The sequence below is a fragment of the Mytilus galloprovincialis genome, chromosome 10 (genome assembly GCF_965363235.1).
Source record: "Mytilus galloprovincialis chromosome 10, xbMytGall1.hap1.1, whole genome shotgun sequence".
Lineage (NCBI taxonomy): Eukaryota > Metazoa > Mollusca > Bivalvia > Mytilida > Mytilidae > Mytilus > Mytilus galloprovincialis.
Genome location: NC_134847.1, coordinates 9102760 through 9122337, shown reverse-complemented (window position 1 = coordinate 9122337; position 19578 = coordinate 9102760). Strand labels below are relative to the sequence as shown.

The 19578-nt window shown below is 32.6% G+C and overlaps 1 long non-coding RNA gene across 1 annotated transcript; it reads left to right on the top strand.

The window, feature by feature from the left end:
* Positions 1 to 5442: 5442 nt before the first annotated feature.
* Positions 5443 to 10559, top strand: LOC143048956 (uncharacterized). Its single transcript, XR_012969960.1, has 2 exons — positions 5443 to 5520; positions 10168 to 10559. It is a non-coding gene; the product is annotated as an uncharacterized LOC143048956 (long non-coding RNA).
* Positions 10560 to 19578: the final 9019 nt, after the last annotated feature.

Here is a 19578-nt window from a genome sequence, read left to right as displayed (position 1 = left end):
TAATCCTTTATGGGTGGATTCAATATGTATAAATAAAATCGTATAATAAACAAGCAAAATGAGGTTGTTAAATTTGATGTTTGCCTTTTTGTGCTTCTTTGTTACATTTGTTTGTTTTGTAGTAATTACATTGATAACATAATGCTGACTGCTGTCCCCTTTATTTTTACATTTTTACCTACTAGTATTTGTTTTGTTCACGCATCGTTGCCAATATACGGGAATTTGATCCAACTGTCATATAAGTAAAAGGTTTATCTAGCTATTAAACCAGGTTCAATCCACCATTTTCTACATAAGAAAATGTCAGTGCCAAGTCAGGTATATGACAGTTGTTAACCATTCGTTTGATATGTATGAACTTTTGATTTTGTTATTTGATTAGGGACTTTCCTTTTTTTGAAAGATTGGATCTTGTTCTAAATCTTTCCTCGGCACTGAGCTCCCTAGCAACAAGCACAGGTTAGCTACCAAATCTATGAAATGTATACACACTAAAATATAGTTCCCTATAATTCTCGGGTCTGTGCACATATGCACATATAAACTGTGAAAAATTTTGGTACATTTTTGGAGCAGTTTATTTCGAAATGTTTATCTTTAAGGTATAATGGTGTGTAGGCTTTTTAACATGTTTATTAGGTGATTGAGTAGTGATACTAGCATGATTGACAACTGTCATGATCACCAAATACATCAGAGACCAGGTGGGTACTTACAAACAATGTCCCACCTCCTTAAATGCAAATCATATTGACCACATAACTAATCATTGTAATGGATTCGAAAAAAGGAATCTCGCCGGTTTTTTTTTACTATGATAGTGTGTTTTTATTTAAGTTGACGATACGTGTTGTATCACCATAGAAAATCAAAATCGGAAAATAAAACAAAGATCAGACCTAACCAACTTATTTCGAAAATCCTAATAATTGCTCATGACTCTCCTTTCGGTACACAAATTGGAATTCAGAATACTCGATACTTTTTAATAGTGCATTTTTATCTTGCAACAGTGACGTTAAGATAGCAATTTAAAAATGAAAGAGAAAAGTAGCGTATCCTACGCCTAGTGAACCATTTCAAGTATGGCAAATTGACATTTTTGGAACACTTGTTCTTGATATAATGCCAGTACATACGTGCTTAAAGCAGTTGGTGCTTTTTTTGCTGTGTCTACACGAAATAAACAATTTTTCCTGAAATTTTATTCCTAGTCCAAAGGTAAGCAAATTCATGATCAAAATATTCTTTTTTTTTTTAAATTATCTACGAATAACGACCAAATTTGTCCGCTTTCGCCTTCTTTCGTTGTTGATTTCAAAGACATTTCGAATGGTGTAAAAACCTATGTTGGAAATGTAAATGTCCATTTGATCTTTATTCGAAAGCATGTACAATTGAATACCATTGTCGCTCAACCGAAAATGGTAGAGAGTGGCAAATATGATTGTAACCTGCATTTAACATGTTTAAGATAATAGAATGAGCCAAACAAATAAAAGGCGACAGTTCTTAGTTAGAACAAGAGTGCACACTCGCCTTCTTTACTTATTATTGATATTATGTTGATGGTCCTAAATATACACGCTTTATTACAACTGTCAGATAAACTCAACATTAACCAAGAAAACTAAACATTGATCAATGAACCATGAAAATGAGGTCAAGATCAAATGAACCATGTCAGTCTGACATGTAGAGCTAATAATTATTCCATACAACAAATATAGTTGACTTATTGCTTATAAATTGATAAAAACAGACCAAAACAGAAATACTTAACACTTTGCAATGATCTGTGTTAATTAGGTCAAGGTGAAATAAAATCTGTGCGACTGACATATAGATCATGAAATATTCCATACACCAGACAAAGTTGACCTATTGCATATAGTATTAGAAAAATATATCAAAACTCAAAAACTTTGACCACAGAACAATGAAAAGGTGGTTAAGCTCACATGTCACCTGCCAGCTAGACATGTACACCTTACAATCATTCCATACACCAAATATAGTAGACCTTTTGCATATAGTATAAGAAAAAAAGACCAAAACACAAAAATTTAACTATAACCATTGAACCATGACAATGAGATCAAGGTCTGATGACACCTGCCAGCTGACATGTACACCTTACAGTCCTTAGTTCCATGCACCGAATATACTAGACATATTGCTTATAGTGTCTGATATATGGACTTGTCCACCAAAACTTAACCTCGTTCACTGATCCAGGAAAATGCGGTCGAGGTCAAGTGAAAACTGTATGCCGGCATGAGGACCCTGCAAGGTACGCACATACCAAAACTAGTTATCCTATTACTTATGATAAGAGAGAATTTAACATTTTAAAAAATCTAAATTTTTTTCAAGTAATTTAATACTGAACCATGAAAATGAGGTCAGGACATTGAACATGTGACTGACGGAAAGTTCGTAACATGAGGCATCAATATACAAAGTATGAAGCATTCAGGTCTTTCACCTTCTTAAATATAATGCTTTTGAAAAGTAAACTAACGCCACCGCCGACGTAGCCGCCGCGGCCGGATCACTATCCCTATGTCGAGCTTTCTGCAACAAAAGTTACAGGCTCGACAAAAACTCTGAACACACATTTTAGTTCGACCTTCTGTATTTCACTTTTTTCCAAGATATTCTTAAATAAACAGGATTTACAAACGCGCGTCTGGCGTATAAAATTATAATCCTGGTACTTTTGATAACTATTTACACCACTGGGTCGATGCCACTGCTGGTGGACGTTTCGTCCCCGAGGGTATCACCAGCCCAGTAGTCAGCACTTCGGTGTTGACATGAATATCAATTATATGGTCCTTTTTACAAATTTTCTGTTTACAAAACTTTCAATTTTTCGAAAAACTAAGGTTTTTCTTACCCCAGGAGTAGATAACCTTAGCCGTATTTGGCACAACTTTTTGGAATTTTGGATCCTCAATGCTCTTCAACTTTGCATTTATTTGGCTTTTTAACTATTTTGATCTGAGCGTCACTGATGAGTCTTATGTAGACGAAACGCGCGTCTGGCGTATAAAATTATAATCCTGGTACTTTTGATAACTATTTACAACATGTTCTCATTTCTTGTGATATTGTTATGTATCTTACAAACTTTGAATTTGATTATTATGTGATTATTTACCTAAAACTTGACGATAAATTACATTTTTGTATTGCACAACGTACCGTGAATTAATAGTAATGTGACCTTATTTATAGATGGGTTTTTTTAAGCAAACAAATAAGCACAGTAAAAATATATAATATAGTTTGGTGTGAATGACCGACTGAAAAGATACATACATGCTAAACATATGAGTGTTGGTTGGACGCCAATGTATGTAACAAACCACACAACAATCAATTATTCTCTAATGAGTAGTTCTTATGCTTCGGTATTGATTGTATGCCTCATCTACGATAGTACAGTGCGTTATACATCGTGTATAAATTACGTCGGCGGTGGCGTTAGCTTACTTCTCAAAAGCATTATATTTTAGAAGGTGAAAGACCTGAATGATTCATACTTTGTATATTGATGCCTCATGCATTGTGTTTAAATGCAATATCAGTATTTAGTTCTATTTTAATCTTTAATCAATCCTAATTCTATCTTACTTTTGAGATATAGTTTTTCATATGTGACGTAATTTTTCTGCTGTTTCAGAAATTTCATATGTTCAAATTTTTAATGCCTTTTCACCATCGTATGTCACGTAATTTTTAATGCCCTTTCACCGTCGTATGTGACGTCATTTTCATAATTTACTGCGTTGAGGCCTGGACTGAGTCGGGTGTGTCTATTCTGTGTTGGTCATTCATTATGTATTCGTGTTTGTTTTATGTAACGAGTTAATACTTCAGTTTCATTATGTATATCTGTTATATTCATTTGATAAAATTTACTGTTTGCAATAGCATTAATTGTTCTAAATAATTAGGATGTTCTTATCCCAAGCATACAAACTTATCCGTATTTGACACAACCTTTTTCAACTTTTGATCTTCAGTGCTGTACAACTTTGTACTTTTTTTCGCTTTCGATCTTTTATATCTGGGCGTCACTGGTGAGTCTTGTATGGACGAGGCGCGTTTTTGGCGTAATAAATTTTAAACCTGATGCTTTTTGTTATTCATTAATCATGTGTTTCTTTGTCTAATACGTTTTCCTATTTATTTGTATTGTAGTCCTGTAATATTATGTTGTCATTTCTATGTTATATTTAACATTGCCATTTAAGTGCGAGGTTTGGCATGCCACAAAACCAGGTTCAACCCACCATTTTTTCCTTTAAAAATGTCCTGTACCAAATCAGGAATATGGCCATTGTTATATTATAGTTCGTTTCTGTGTGTGTTACAATTTAACGTTGCGTCGTTTGTTTTCTCTTATTTTTTAGTGTAAATTGACATTGCGATAAGACGTGTCACGGTACTTGTCTATCCCAAATTCATGTATTTGGTTTTGATGTTATTTTTGTTATTCTCGTGGGATTTTGTCTGATGCTTGGTCCGTTTCTGTGTGTGTTAGTTACATTGTAGTGTTGTGTCGTTGTTCTCCTCTTATATTTATGCGTTTCCGTCAGTTTTAGTTTGTTACCCCGATTTTGTTTTTTGTCCATGGATTTATGAGTTTGAACAGCGGTATACTACTGTTGCCTTTATTGATGACCAAATTAATATATCAAGAAAAAGATAACTCCAGTTGCTTTGGTAAAGATATTTTATTAAATAAACAAATAGGTCATCAATTTAGTCTTTTTGAAAATTAATTTCATTTCGTCTACCTACTGGAAATGATTGTAAGCAGATTCCAAAGGAAGTTTTATCGCAATGCAAGTTTTTGGTTATATGCTTATCAGTTTTTTCAGGTTTTCTTTTTGTTTGCTAACTTGAATCTTGTCGGTTTCCTTTCTAATTGATAATTTGGTTATTTCTTTTTTTTTATTATGACCCCAAAAGCGCCCTGTCATTTCTTCCTCATTTTATGCAACGTGAGAAGTGCAATAATTAAAATGGAATATTTATATAAATTAAAAAAAATTGGTTACTTAGGTTCAACAGCCGATCATCGACTACCGGTTCAAATATCCAATCTTCATCCAGGGCCCCAAGGTATAAATGTCCATTATCATCAGGCGTTAATTTCTAACGTTAGCGTCAAGTGAGCCTAGATAACTATCGTTTAGTTCCTTTTCTTTAGCAACCGTCATATTTAATAGTTATCAAAGTATCAGGATTATAATTTGATACGCCTGAGGCACTTTTTGTCTACATAAGACTCATCAGTGACGCTCAGATCAAAATAGTTATATAAAGTCAAACAAGTATTACTAAACCAAAAATATTCACCTTCATTTGTCGTGTAGTTCCCCAATTCTACCCTCAACAAGCTTATCAGCTAAATTTTGGTAAGTCTCATCGATTTTTAATCATTCGTCACTACATGTATGTCTTTTGTATTGGTAGACGGTTAATATTGAAGCAGGAATCGTAAGTAACAAATATCTAATAATTTGTTGTATGTTTGTACATTTTTAAAGACAAATAAGGTTACATTTTGTATAGGAGTATTATTCACTTTGAAGGTAATAACATTGGGCCATCAGTGGAAGATGATATCCGATAAAGCAAGAAGAAAGTAGATATAGGAAAATGTGTGATGAGTGCCAAGGAGAGAACTCTCAATCCAAGTAATAATTTATAAAAGTAAACCATTACAGGTCAGGTACGGCCTTCAACACGGAGCATGGGCTCACACCGAACAGCAAACTATAAAGGGTCCGAAACATTACTTGTGTAAAATATTTGCAGCAGGATTAAACGTTTTAATGGTACCAAACTTCTCCCTTTTCTGAAACATTAGTATAACATGACAACATATAAAACACATTTTAAAATATCAATTGGAAGGCTTAACTCAATGAAAAAATTAACACACAATGAACGAATAAACTTTATCTTTGATACCTGAATGCAAATACATAGTAAAAAATTATAAGGATAAATAATTAAGGTCAAGAGTAAAAAAACATGTTTAAACAAAGTTAAGTATTTAGATACAAAACAAAGGTAACAAAGAAACAGGCCGGTAACAACCGTTGCCGGATAGTCAGGTCAAGGTCCGAGGCGATAGCCGATGACCTTGGCCTGACTACAAGTGCAGGAAAACTATACGGCAGGTTGTTTCCGGTCTGTTTTTTGTTACTTTTGTTTTGTATCTGACTTGTACGACGTTTCAAGAAAATAGTAGCACAATTTGCAGGACTGAACATTTAATGGTCATAAAGCAGAAACTGTAAGTTATAGTTTAAACATTTTTTTACATATCCTTTTGGCCGAGATTATTTCCTAGAACAAAAAGTAAGAAACTCATAATTTGATTAAAAAAAGAACCTTTTCAAGTAGAAGATGAGTTTTGTACATATTTGAGACTTTTAAAATGCAAGTGAGTCATAAAAAAGTAATATATCAAAAAAAGATTTCAGTGAAAAGTTCGAAATTTATGGGGGAAACGAAAAGGAGGGAAAGGGGGGGGGGCTAAATTATTTTAATTAAACAGGCTTGATCTTTATTTTTATGAAAAAATGCAGAATGTACCATTCCCCCCCTTATTCCACCTGTAAAAAAATCGTAAAAATCGCACGTTTGCTATCAAATACATGAATGTAATATTCAGTGGCGGATTCAGGGAAAGGCGGGAGAGGGGGTCCAGGAGATTGGACAATTAATGTATTTGAATGGTGAAATACAGTTTGATCCCCACCCTTTTGTCCGAGGTACGAAACCCCCTTTTTAAAATGGCCCATGAATTATATGATTTCAACTTATATATACATTCAATAACAATATAAATGTTTCAAAACAATGAATTGATGTGATTTTCTTCACGATTACGGCATGTACGGATTAGCTGCCTATTTGGACATGCATTATACGAGGGACCAATCGTGCATTGGTGAGTTGATAGGGATTTTATCTTTTGATAAGATTTGATTTTTATTTACATATTTCTTGTCTATTATATTGAAATATAAACGTCGGTATCATAATTTCTTTACTTTTAACATTGTCCAAAATACTATTCATGTCTATATATTGAAGAAAATACATCGATCACCCCGCTTTTTTTTTAAAGTTAAATGGCTTATCCCTTAGTGTACTGGTATGAATAGTATTTTACTGAAATTGTTAAAAAAAATTGATGCAAACGTACATATATTTTTTTTAAAGACAGGAAATATGTCGGTGAACCAAAAAAGTTGAAATCTAATCGAAATTTAAAGTGCCCATGAACTCACTGGTCATGCACGAGTGGTTCTATTCATTAAAAGTGTCTGTGTAACAAATAAATATAGTCCGTGAATCATATAAAAAGAGTCCGTGTAACACCCGTTAATGTACTGTTTCTACAGCTCTGCGGGGGGCAAAGTCGTGCAAAGTATAATACCACTGTGAAATGTTAAACAATATTTAGAAAATTATCACTTTTGAAAAAACCTGACTCACATTTTACACAGGTAAATGAAATAATTTTGTTGTTAAGAAGCATGTTTTTTCGATAGCGGACCCAACAATGTTTTTTAGATGGATTGGGGCGAATCGGAGGTTTTTTTTATTAATTTTGGTTATTTGCTTAATAACCAAAGACTCATTCAATAGTTATTGTTAGAAAAAAACTTGGCAATATTTTGATGTCCGAATGTTATTTTAAGTGTCATTTGGTTAACTTATATCACACTATGTTTATATTAATATTGAATAAATAGGTAAAACAAAGTCACTACTGGTGGCACGGTAGTATTTCCAAGCTCATAGAGGTAATGATAATCTTTTAAGAATTTTTATCAATTTTCTAACATTCTCCAAAACTCTACACACACAATTAACTAAAGTAAATTCATCATTATATACAGAAATTGATTTGAATATGTATCATGACCGTTAACATTTTTCTATCTCTATTAACTGAAGGCTACAAGTGGTTTTATATCTTTTATCATGCAGTGAATAAAAAATGTAACAAAATCTCAATAATTCATATTCTTCTAAACCTAATTAATCATTCCTTAATTAGTTTGGGAAAGTACTGTAGTAGATAATAATTACATTATAAGTATGTTTCATTGTAAACTTTTTTCTTTCTATATCGAAAAATTTACACTTCATTACATAATGCAATACATTCTAAGATCTTTTAAGTCACATGGATTGTTCGTCCGACTATTCTTTTATCTCCCTGATTTTGTTTCCTTTTACCACTTTCTATTGGTAATATGTGGTTAATTTCATAAGTTTCATAAGTTTCATAAATGATATCGAATATGTTCCTTATGTCGTAACTGCAATCCCCTTCCCTTTCATGAATGTGAACTACCGAATAAGACTATTAACCGGATTTGATATTTCATAAGCAAAACTACGGGTGCCACATGTGGAACAGGATCTTTTTACCTTTCCGGAGCACCTGAGATCACCCCTAGTTTATGGTGGGGTTCGTATTGTTTATTCTTTAGTTTCTATGTTGTGTCATGTGTACTATTGTTTGTCTGTTTGTCTTTTTCATTTTTAGCCATGGCGTTGTCAGTTTATTGTCGATTTATGAGTATCTTTCGTCCCTCTTTTAAGATAAACCAGTTTCATTAAGAAAAGATTTAATACATTTCATCCAATACAATTAGTTCCATGAGATAATCAAAACATTTAATTGTATCTTAATGTTGATGATTTCCTGGGTTTGCTAAATTCTACTTTACTCAGTAAGAAATCATGCAACTTTGGTATCTGACCTAATATGACAACGTTCTAATTCTTCATATATATTACAACTCAACTCGATTTGTATACATGTATTAAGTGGTACTAGTTGTATGTACTTAGAAACAAGTACATAAACACAACTAACAAGCATCAAGTTGTCTAGAACAAACGTTTACACAAACAAGAAAACCAAATTGTCATAAAGATACTGACACAATATAGTTTTAAAGATACTTTCTACACGCAATACTAGCCTACAGACAAATATTGTGGCTCAACAAACGACCTTTTTAAGTGTCCCTATTTTCTTCAAAATGTAGAATACTACTTTGTGAGTTGTATGTATGTTAAAGGGGCACTAGCTGTCAAATTTATGGTCACCGATTTGACTCAAATTCTCATATTTTATTTATAACAATGTAACACATTTATCCAAACTATCAAAAGTCTAAATTAAACAGTTTAAAGAGCATGGGGTAGATAATATATAGGTTCGTTTCGTGTGTATTTTAGTCCAGACGCCATCTAATTAACTATCGATTTGACCTCAGATGACCATATAAGCGATGTAAACATAAAAAAAGATATGAATAGATTAAACCAACACGTGGAATTGGATTTGTATAGGTCTATTTGATTTTATTTTATAGATTAAAAATATATGTTTCTCATTGTTTTCAACCATATAAGAATTATTTTATGTGCATCAATTAGTAATCAAATGATTTACCGTAGTTTCACTTTCATTGTTGACATTCTTTTTCTTTAAATAACCAGTACACGTACAATGCATGCGTTGTCAATCTCTAACTAGGGGTTAAATTGAAGTTCACATGAATACGGATTTAAAGAGGTCGACTCATTCACTTGCAAGTGAAGAACTAATTATCAATGTTTCTTCGCGTAATTTGACAAAATTGAACCTTTTTGGCTGCAAAAAGCGAATTGTTATTTTACTATTTGACTTTCATTATTGATTGAACAGAAAAAAATCAAACTTTAGATTTTTTATATATCTCGTAGCTAGTGCCCCTTTAAATGAACTCAATGATACTGAAATATGTTTTTGTTTATTCTATAAATTATGTTTTAATATGCCTGTCCCTTAACTGAAATGCAACTATTTCATGCAGATTTGCGGCAGACTTTAAAGTAGACTAAGTCGTCGCCAAATTCAAAAGCAAAATGAAAAAAGAACCAATTGTTACAACAAAAAAGCACAGTTACTGGAAAAAACTGGCCATTTACATGACGAGTTTGAGGTTTATTCCGATCCAAGTTTGAATCCAAGCACAGTAATGGTTTAATTTACTATTGAATGTTATTCTATTAAATTTAATATATAAGTATTTAGTTTAAATATTTAATTGAAAATTGCAGATCTTTTGAAAAATGTCGCCAATTACAAGAATCTTCATGGAGTTTCTTAAATTTGTTGCCACTGGAGCTGCTGGAACAGCATTATATCATTTTGGTATTTTTTCATTTGGAATGGTGATCGGTTTTATTATCGGGGTTGCGCTTTCTATTCCGGCAGTAAGAAAATCATTAAGAGACATTAAAACAGATTTGTTTGGATAAGTTAAACAGAAATGGAAGAACGATAGACAATTAAAAACTAGTCTGCATTTAAAAATATAGAAATATTATATAATAAGAAAAATAAAGCGAATTATTCATATTCAAGTTGTAATGGACAATTATTTAAAATCTTACATTATCTATGTTATATAAACTTAATCAATTATTCAATAAATTAGAATCAAATTATATATCTATATGGAACTATGTATCATTTATTTTATCAACACCTCCTCTTAAGAACGATGTTTTTTTCTTTTGAGAATTAACTCAAATGATACCAAGTTTCAATGAAATCTGCTTTAAGGTTTAAAGTAATGGACCTGTTGAAATGTGTAAGTCATCATTTATCCTGATTGTTGCAAACCAAATTAAATTTTTCCACAGAATCATCTCTTATTGGTCAATTTATTTGTTTGTCAGCCAGTTAGGATTCTCCTTCGTCACAATCATTTCCCCATTATTTAAAAAGTTCAAGGAAGGGCAGCCTGAACATTTTGGAGATTGAATACTTATAATCATAGATTACACACACACACACACACACAAATTAGTTTTTTTCTTCAAAATATGCATTTTTTAGATCCACTTTTATGAGTCTGTCTTCAAGAAATTTTGGTAAAACATTATTGTTTTAAATTGCCTACTCTGCTGTTAGAAGGGTATTTCACTAGACCCATGTGTTTCATTCATAAGGACTGCAAATTTATAATATTATAAAATCAACCTGTAGCCTAAATATATTTTAAAATAAAATTGAGAATGGAAATGGGGAATGTGTCAAAGAGACAACAACCCGCCCAAATAAAAAACAACAGCAGAGGGTCACCAACAGGTCTTCAATGTAGCGAGAAATTCCCGCACCCGGAGGCGTCCTTCAGCTGGCCCCTAAACAAATATATACTAGTTCAGTGATAATGAACGCCATACTAATTTCCAAATTGTACACAAGAAACTAAAATTAAAATAATACAAGACTAACAAAGGCCAGAGGCTCCTGACTTGGGACAGGCGCAAAAATGCGGCGGGGTATGATTCTAAAGCAAGATGATGTATCAAATATACATTTTCAAAACAGAATAGTCAACGCAAACACGCCCGAACATTCAAAGTGCTATCATCTTTCTTTCGATGAAATCATTGCCCTTTTATTTTTTTCCCCGAAAAAAAACTTTCACCTGGAAATGCAAATTAATGGTTTACAAATAGCAATCTTTCTGTGAAATTATTTTCGGTAGAATTTATAATAAGCTTATGTACAAAAGCGATCTAGGTGTATCTGCACCTACCTCAATAAACTGATTTATGAAAATTAAATTGATGCAATTGTTCTCTGCGCAGTTTATTCAATGGGACCTATAAAATTCAAGAGAAAAAAAGTAAAATCACATAAATACTGAGCTCCGAGGAAAATTCAATCGTAAAGTCCCTAATGAAATGGCAAAATCAAATGACAAAACACATCAAACGAAAGGACAACAACTGTCATATTACTGACTTTGTACAGGCATTTTCAAATTTAGAAAATGGTGGATTGAACCTGGTTTTATAGCTAGCTAAACCTCTCACTTAAATGACAGTCGCATCAAATTCCGCCACTCATTGGTAAGTATATGCTTTTTCTAAAAAGAAAATTGGAAATTTCAAAAAGAATTCTGGTCAGAAGTAAACTTTTCATGACTAATTTATGATTTATATTGAACTGATAGAATATATATTTTTGATAAATTAGAATAAATACAACATAACATGCAACTTTACGACAAAAGAGATGATTTCAGCTTTCCATTTGTGAACTTTCGATTTCTAAGTAGCAACATTCCAGCAGCACCTGCATACGGTGTATATATCTCCCAATTGATAGATATTCCCGTGCTTGCATTTCCTTGATGGAGGGTTGTTGTTCACAAGGAAGCTATTAAATCAAGAGTTCCAAATGGTGAAGTTGAAATCATCTCTTCGTAGATTTTACGGACGCCATCACGAGTTGGTTGACCGTTCACAAATGACATCAAATATGTTCCTTATGTCCTAACTACACTCCCCTTCCCTTTCATGAATGTGACCTACCGAATTAGACTATTTACCGGATTTGTTATCTCAAAAGCAACAGGACGGGTGCCACATCCTGCTCCTTACCCTTCCGGAGCACCTGAGATCACCCCTAGTTTTTGGTGGGGTTCGTGTTGTTTATTCTTTAGTTTTCTATGTTGTGTCATGTGTACTATTGTTTGTCTGTTTGTCTTTTTCATTTTAGCCATGGCGTTGTCAGTTTATTTTCGATTTATGAGTTTGACTGTCCCTTTAGTATCTTTTGTCCCTCTTTTACAGCTTGAAATTTACTCAAAACTATTATATTCCAACAATGTTGTCGATTTTACCAACTAGAAGTTCCCTAATTTTTATATGAATGAAGATAGCACCTGTCCTTTTAGTTTATCTAACAACTAATTATCGAATAAAGCCGTATGATTGAAAGGACGTACATACACATGTTTATGTGTCTATTCTGTCACAATGGTCGTTCAGTGCTTCAAAACATCTTACCCGAATTTGTATTGCCAATATTTGTAGAGAACAGTGGCAAATGTACAGGTTACCTGTGTTTAAGTTTATTAATAAAAAGGTGACAAACAAACAAAAGGCGAACAGGTTTTAGGAGAAAACCCCTTACACACGTAAATAATCTAATTCGGTATGTCACATTCATGAAAAGGGAAGGTTATTGTAGTTACTACGTAAGAAACATATCCGATATCATCTGTGGAACGGTTATTTCATAATTGTCAACCAACTCGTAATGGCGTCCGTAAAGTTTACGAAGGGGTGATTTCAAATTTACCATTAACTGTTTTTCATAGATATTCCTACATTTACAGAACTTACACCATGCATTCTTTTAATGCAAAACAAATGTCACATAGTGTGGTGTGAATAACCGACAGAAAAGATAAATACCTACAAAATACATAAATAATTAGGCCGTTAGTTTTCTCGTTTGAATTGTTTTACATTGTCATTTCGGGGTCTTTTATAGCTGACTATGCGGTATGGGCTTTGCTCATTGTTGAAGGCCAGACTGTAACCTATAGTTGTAAATTTCTGTGTCATTTTGGTCTCTTGTGGAGAGTTGTCTCATTTGCAATCATACTACATCTTGTTTTTTTTTTATAAAAACATTTGAATAAAAGGGTTGCGGTTACCCGTCAATGTTCAACAAACACACAACAATCAATCACATTCTAACGAATAGTGATTGATCTTCAATACTAGTGTTATGCTTCACCTACGATAGCTGAGGGCATAATTCATGGTTTATAGTCCAGCTTCAATTGTAGATGGTGTTATGCTGTAGGGTCTGCTCTTGTTGTACAGTTGGTTAAAATTTCGTTTTTAAGGAGCGGGCATTGAATGTCGACACGCATACTTATTATGATTCAGTTGTCTTTAAATTAACTTTTTGTTTGTGATTCCGTGTCAGTTTATTTTTATCAGGTCGAGACCACAATATTTCGGACTTCAGAATATATTTGCAATGTAATTTCCTAAAAATACAAAATATTAACATGTCCCTGGGGGATTAACCAATTCTCACAATGAACCACAATACTATCGTCTAAAGACACGTATAACTTAGATGAAAAAGGTCATTTAGCTTGACATTGCACAAGGTCATGTTTTTCTCTGACTGTTAATGACGACTTTACAATAAATCCATTGGATGTTAGATGTGTACTGATTGATATTTAAGTCTTTGATACATGATGTTTTGGCATTACAAGAACAAGCAGACACTCCGTACCAATTACTTACACCACTTGGTCGGAGCAATATGAAAGGGAAAGGGAATGATGATCCAACGTACTCTGCAAGAATATGTTATCATGGGTATTGCAGTCCGCAATATGTACCACGTCCACGATAGCCAGACGATAATACACAACAGCAGTCATGATTTTTTGGATTAGTTGCTAACATTGAAACCTATAGCATTATCTCAACATGCTCAAACATTAAATTGTCTGTTTTTTTATGTTTTTTTTCACTTACAGCTTTATAGAGGGGGGCAAGGGGGTCCCAATAACAGCAAAACAGCAAATTGATTTGGCTCATAACAGATAACAAGGAATTAAAATGGACAAAAACAGATAACAGTAAATGAAATATTAAAATAATTCGGTCTTTGACAAATCAGTATTTCTTATTACGGATATAATCCTTTGTAATGCATTCCATTTTCTATGATTATGTTTTTAGTATTAATTTATGTATCTAGAATGTGTTTTACTCAATATATTATAATATTTTTTATACGCTCGTTTACGGAACGTATTATGGTATACTGTTGTCCGTCTGTTGTCAACATGTCGGACATTACCTCAAAAACTCTTTAACCAATTTGCATTAAACTTTGGAAACTTGTTTATATCTATTGACGTGAGCCCCCTTTTTTTTCTTTTTTTTTTATAAATTTTAGATTTTAAGTTTCTGGGTTATGGGTTTTTATTCAATAAAATCGGTGGGTTTTTTTTCTTCAGTTTTCTGATAATATCTCAAAAATGCCTTCACAAAGCAAGGAATTTTGGTGAATTGTTTATATCTATATGAGGTCACTTTCAATTTTTATAAATTTTAGATTTTACGTTTCCGAGTTAACGGGTTTTATTAATTAAAAATGACGGATTTTCCAGTTTTCAGACATTAACACAAAAATGTTTTCAGCAGTTCTCATGAAACTTTGCTGAAATGTTTATATCTATTGTTGTAAACTCCCTTTCGATTTTTATTAATTTTAGATTTTATGTTATTGAGTTAAGGGATTTTATTCATTAGAAAAAGGTGGTATTTTCTAGCTTTCAAAAATAACTCAAAAATGCTTTCAGCAGTTCTCATGAAACGTTGGTGTATTGTTTATATATATTGACTGAAGCTTCCTTTGTTGCTAATAAAGGAAATGACCTAAAAGAGTTTGAATATTATAACTTTTTCTAAATGACCATTTAATGAGGTGTGTAAATTTTTCTTAATAAGACTATTAGGCAAAGTGGTATATAGGGTAGAAAATCAAAAGCACCAATTATAAGCATGTAATTTATTAAGTACTTCGAACGAATTTTGACACTCCAAAAGCAATTTATTCCACTATTTTCAAAGGCCTCATTTGAACAATTTGGTACTTTTGATAACTATTTTATCAGGTTTTTTATTGTATCAAGTGTACTAGTAAGTAGAATACATAGTTCAGTAGGGACACAATGGCTTGAAACGAAATAAATCTTTGTTGGTAATGAGTTATGTGCAGCTTCGGACCCAAGTACATGGTTGGAGTTTCATTGTACAATGCATTTGGTTCTGCTTTGAAAAGAATCACAGAGCTGAGTCTATGTAGCATATTATATAAAAGGTTAAGTGGTTGTTAGGACCTAGTCCTTAATTGAGATCCTTGTCAGATATTCCTGGCCATATGTTTTCCTTTTTGTCATATTAAGAATTGTTTTAATTTAATATGTTCGTAGGGGAAACAAGGAACATTATTCTCATACAAAAAATTAAGATAATTCTAAATACACATTCATACAAAAAATGGAATTTATTACAAAGGATAATCATAAGATATACTTGAATTGTCCTGGACCTTTACTTCTGTGATGGGTATATGTTAGTGGAATCCTTGATTCTCTGAATACGGGACAAACATATCAGTAGTGGTAGACCCCTATGATCCAATGTCCAATGATCTTCAATTTATACCGAATATTGACTGTCAAATAAAATGCTAACATTCCAATTTTCAATAACAGTTAACAGCAAATACATTATCACAATAACAGATAACAAAAAAACTAAAAGCCCAATAACAGCTAACAAAGAATAAGACAATAACAGCTAACAGCAAATATATTTTCAAAATAACAGATAACAAAGAATTAAATTGCCCCATAACAGCATAACAGTTAAACCCCTTGCCCCCCCCCCACTCTTTATAATGTAGTTCTGTTAAAATGTCGGTCACCTCAAGTAGAAAGTTGACCTATCACACTATTTCACCGAATTTCAGTTCATAGATTACGTCCCCATATGTCATAGATTTTAAAAATAAACTATAAAATCCCGAATATCTAAATCTAAATTGATTTGTTTTTAAAGTGGTATTTTATATGCTATATTTGGAGTTTTTCACAGCAATAACCGCCGCTATTATTAGAACATTTAACAGTTTTAACGATCTCAATTGATTTCACCTGTAAATGTTTGCTTAGTAAGTTCTATGTTAACAATAAAACGAGGTTAAGGTTATATCGTTCTGAACGAATTATAATTTTCAGATATGCTTTGAAAACTGAATAACAAAAGGGACGTAACGTTAGTATAAAGCTTAATTAAGAAGGTTCGAAATTAACACAAAGGTTTTATTAACTCGCGGATATAGTTGGGGTGGTATATTCAACAATTATTATTTCTATGATATCCAAATATTTAGAATAGTAATACAATGTAATAATAAAAAAAATCTAAAAGGAAAATGCTAAATTATTTGGTCTTAATTGTTACAAATCCGTATATTTACACCAACATGTCGTTAAAGGGGATAAGATAGATAAGATATCATGCGTTCTTCATGCATGCTTTATATTTTTTAGATTCGAGCGTCACTGATGAGTCTTTTGTAGATGAAACGCGCGTCTGGCGTATATACAAAATTTAGTCCTGGTATCTATGATGAGTTTATTCAATAATATATATATATATATGATGAAATAGCTCTCTTGGTGTAAATAAACACATCTATTCGGGCTAACGCCCTCAAAATATATCTAATACATACACAAACACATCAATCTACAATACATCACATCGACATGATAAATAAATGATACTCTTTTGTATTGTTCATTTCTTTTCATGAAGTATACATGGTATATTCTTTGAATTTACATCATTTGACTTTATCAACGTCTGTCATGCATAATTTTGATCTCGGCACAAATGTAAAAGGGTCACTGCCCTAGATGATGCCGGTATTAATTGAGGAACCATCTGTTAGACAGGATTAAGACTCTTGAATGGTCGACTCGGTACTATATAAACATTTTGAAAAAAAATTATATTGATTCAAAAGAGGGACGAAAGATACCAAAGGAACAGTCAAACTCATAAATCTAAAACAAACTGACAACGCCATGGCTAAAAATGAAAAAGACAAACAGAGAAACAATAGTCCACATGACACAACATAGAAAACTAAAGAATAAACACGAACCCCACAAAAAACTAGGGGTGATCTCAGGTGCTCCGGAAGGGTAAGCAGATCCTGCTCCACATGTGGCACCCGTCGTGTTGCTTATGTGATTACAAATCCGGTAAATAGTCTAATTCGGTAGGTCACATTCATGAAAGGGAAGGGGGTTGTAGTTACGACGTAAGGAACATATCCGATATCATTTGTGAAACGGTTATTCCATAACGGTCAACCAACTCGTGATGGCGTCCGTAAAATTTACGAAGGGATGATTTCAACTTCACCATTTGGAACTCTTAGTTTAATAGCTTCCTTGTGAGCAGTAACCTTATTTCACTTTTAGTTTGTTCTAATAATAGTTCAATTAACTTCTTTATACCCTGCTTGCGCACATGTTATACTTTAATACTTTATTGAAAGCATTTAACGCCCATATGAGCCAAAATAAATATATATAAATAGCTGGTGGGATTTTTTATGATAAATATAACTATGGAATTTGTAAATAGCTATTTTTAGATTAACCAGTAAATTTTCTATAAAATATAACATGCAGTTCAATATATTATCACACTGGTATATTTAATAACCTATGATCGATGTGATCGATATAATAGATTTCAAAGACCAATTTTGAGATCATGAATTTGCTTATTTCGGACACTCTGTTCCTATTTAATATGATTTAGCTTTGTGTCCTTTGTCGGACGAGAAACAAGGTTAACAATGGTTAATCGAGAAAAAAAATCGTCATATTAATACGCCAAACATGTATTTATTAGTGAGAATTCATGTGTGAATTATGGATATTATTTACATACATCTAGTAAAAAAGAACCTGTCCATGGTTATCTAGAAGGGTATGAATAAATAGATTTAAACGTTAAGATTTAAAAATCAACACGAGTCAACAAATTTATGATTCTGTGAAAGTTTTAGCTTGGCATGACGTGCCAACTTTATTAGACATTTTTATTTCTTTCTTGCTTTTTACCTAAATCACGCATCGAGCTGTTGGCATGATACGGGTTATGTTCTACCCATATATTTTATGATGATATGATATTAAACCCTAGTCCTGGCTGGAGGGAGTGCACTTGGTTTTCATATGATGAAGACATAGTATTTCAAACAGTTTAATAGAGGTATGAAGCTGGCATGTTAGTAACTGCTAGTAGTCCTTGTTAATGTATATCATATCATCATTATTTTGCTAAGTTTCTTCTGTAATCTATTCTGACATCGGACTCTTAAACTGAGGTTTAATGTGCGTATTCTGTGTGTTTGTTTACATTGCATTAGTTATATTTCCTTTCACGGATTTGGCTATACTTTTTGGACCTTTTGGATTATAGCTCTTCATCTTTTATATAAGCTTTGGATTTCAAATATTTTGGCCACGAGCATCACTGAAGAGACATCTATTGTCGAAATGCGCATCTGGTGCAAGAAAATTGGTACCGTTAATTTTATTATATTAGAGCATAAGGTAGGGTTGAGATCTCATAAAACATGTTTAACATTCGTTGCATTTTTGAACCTGTCCCAAGTGAGAGGTTAGTAGGAAATGTGTAAGTCTTGCATGTTTTTTTTTTAAATTTTGGTTCATTTATATGTTTTGGAGTTTAGTGTGACGTTAATTTTCGTTTTACTAGTTCACATTTTTTATAAGGTCTAGCTGGAGCCGGACTCCTGAGTGCTGAATTTTCTCGGTGTATTTTAAACGACCCATTGGCGGCTCTTGACTGTTTTCCTCTTTGGATGGGTTGTTGTCTCTACAGTTTCCTTTGTCAATTTTATTGTTTTATATTTTTCGTTGTTTCGTGTGTTGTCCACTTGACCGAATTTACATATTTATTGAAAATACTGCAACTCTTAATTCTGCTGATTAATTTTAAAAATACAGTTACCATACAAATGTGAAATCTGCGTATGATGTAGCAAACAAAATAAAAATAAGATGGCTAAAA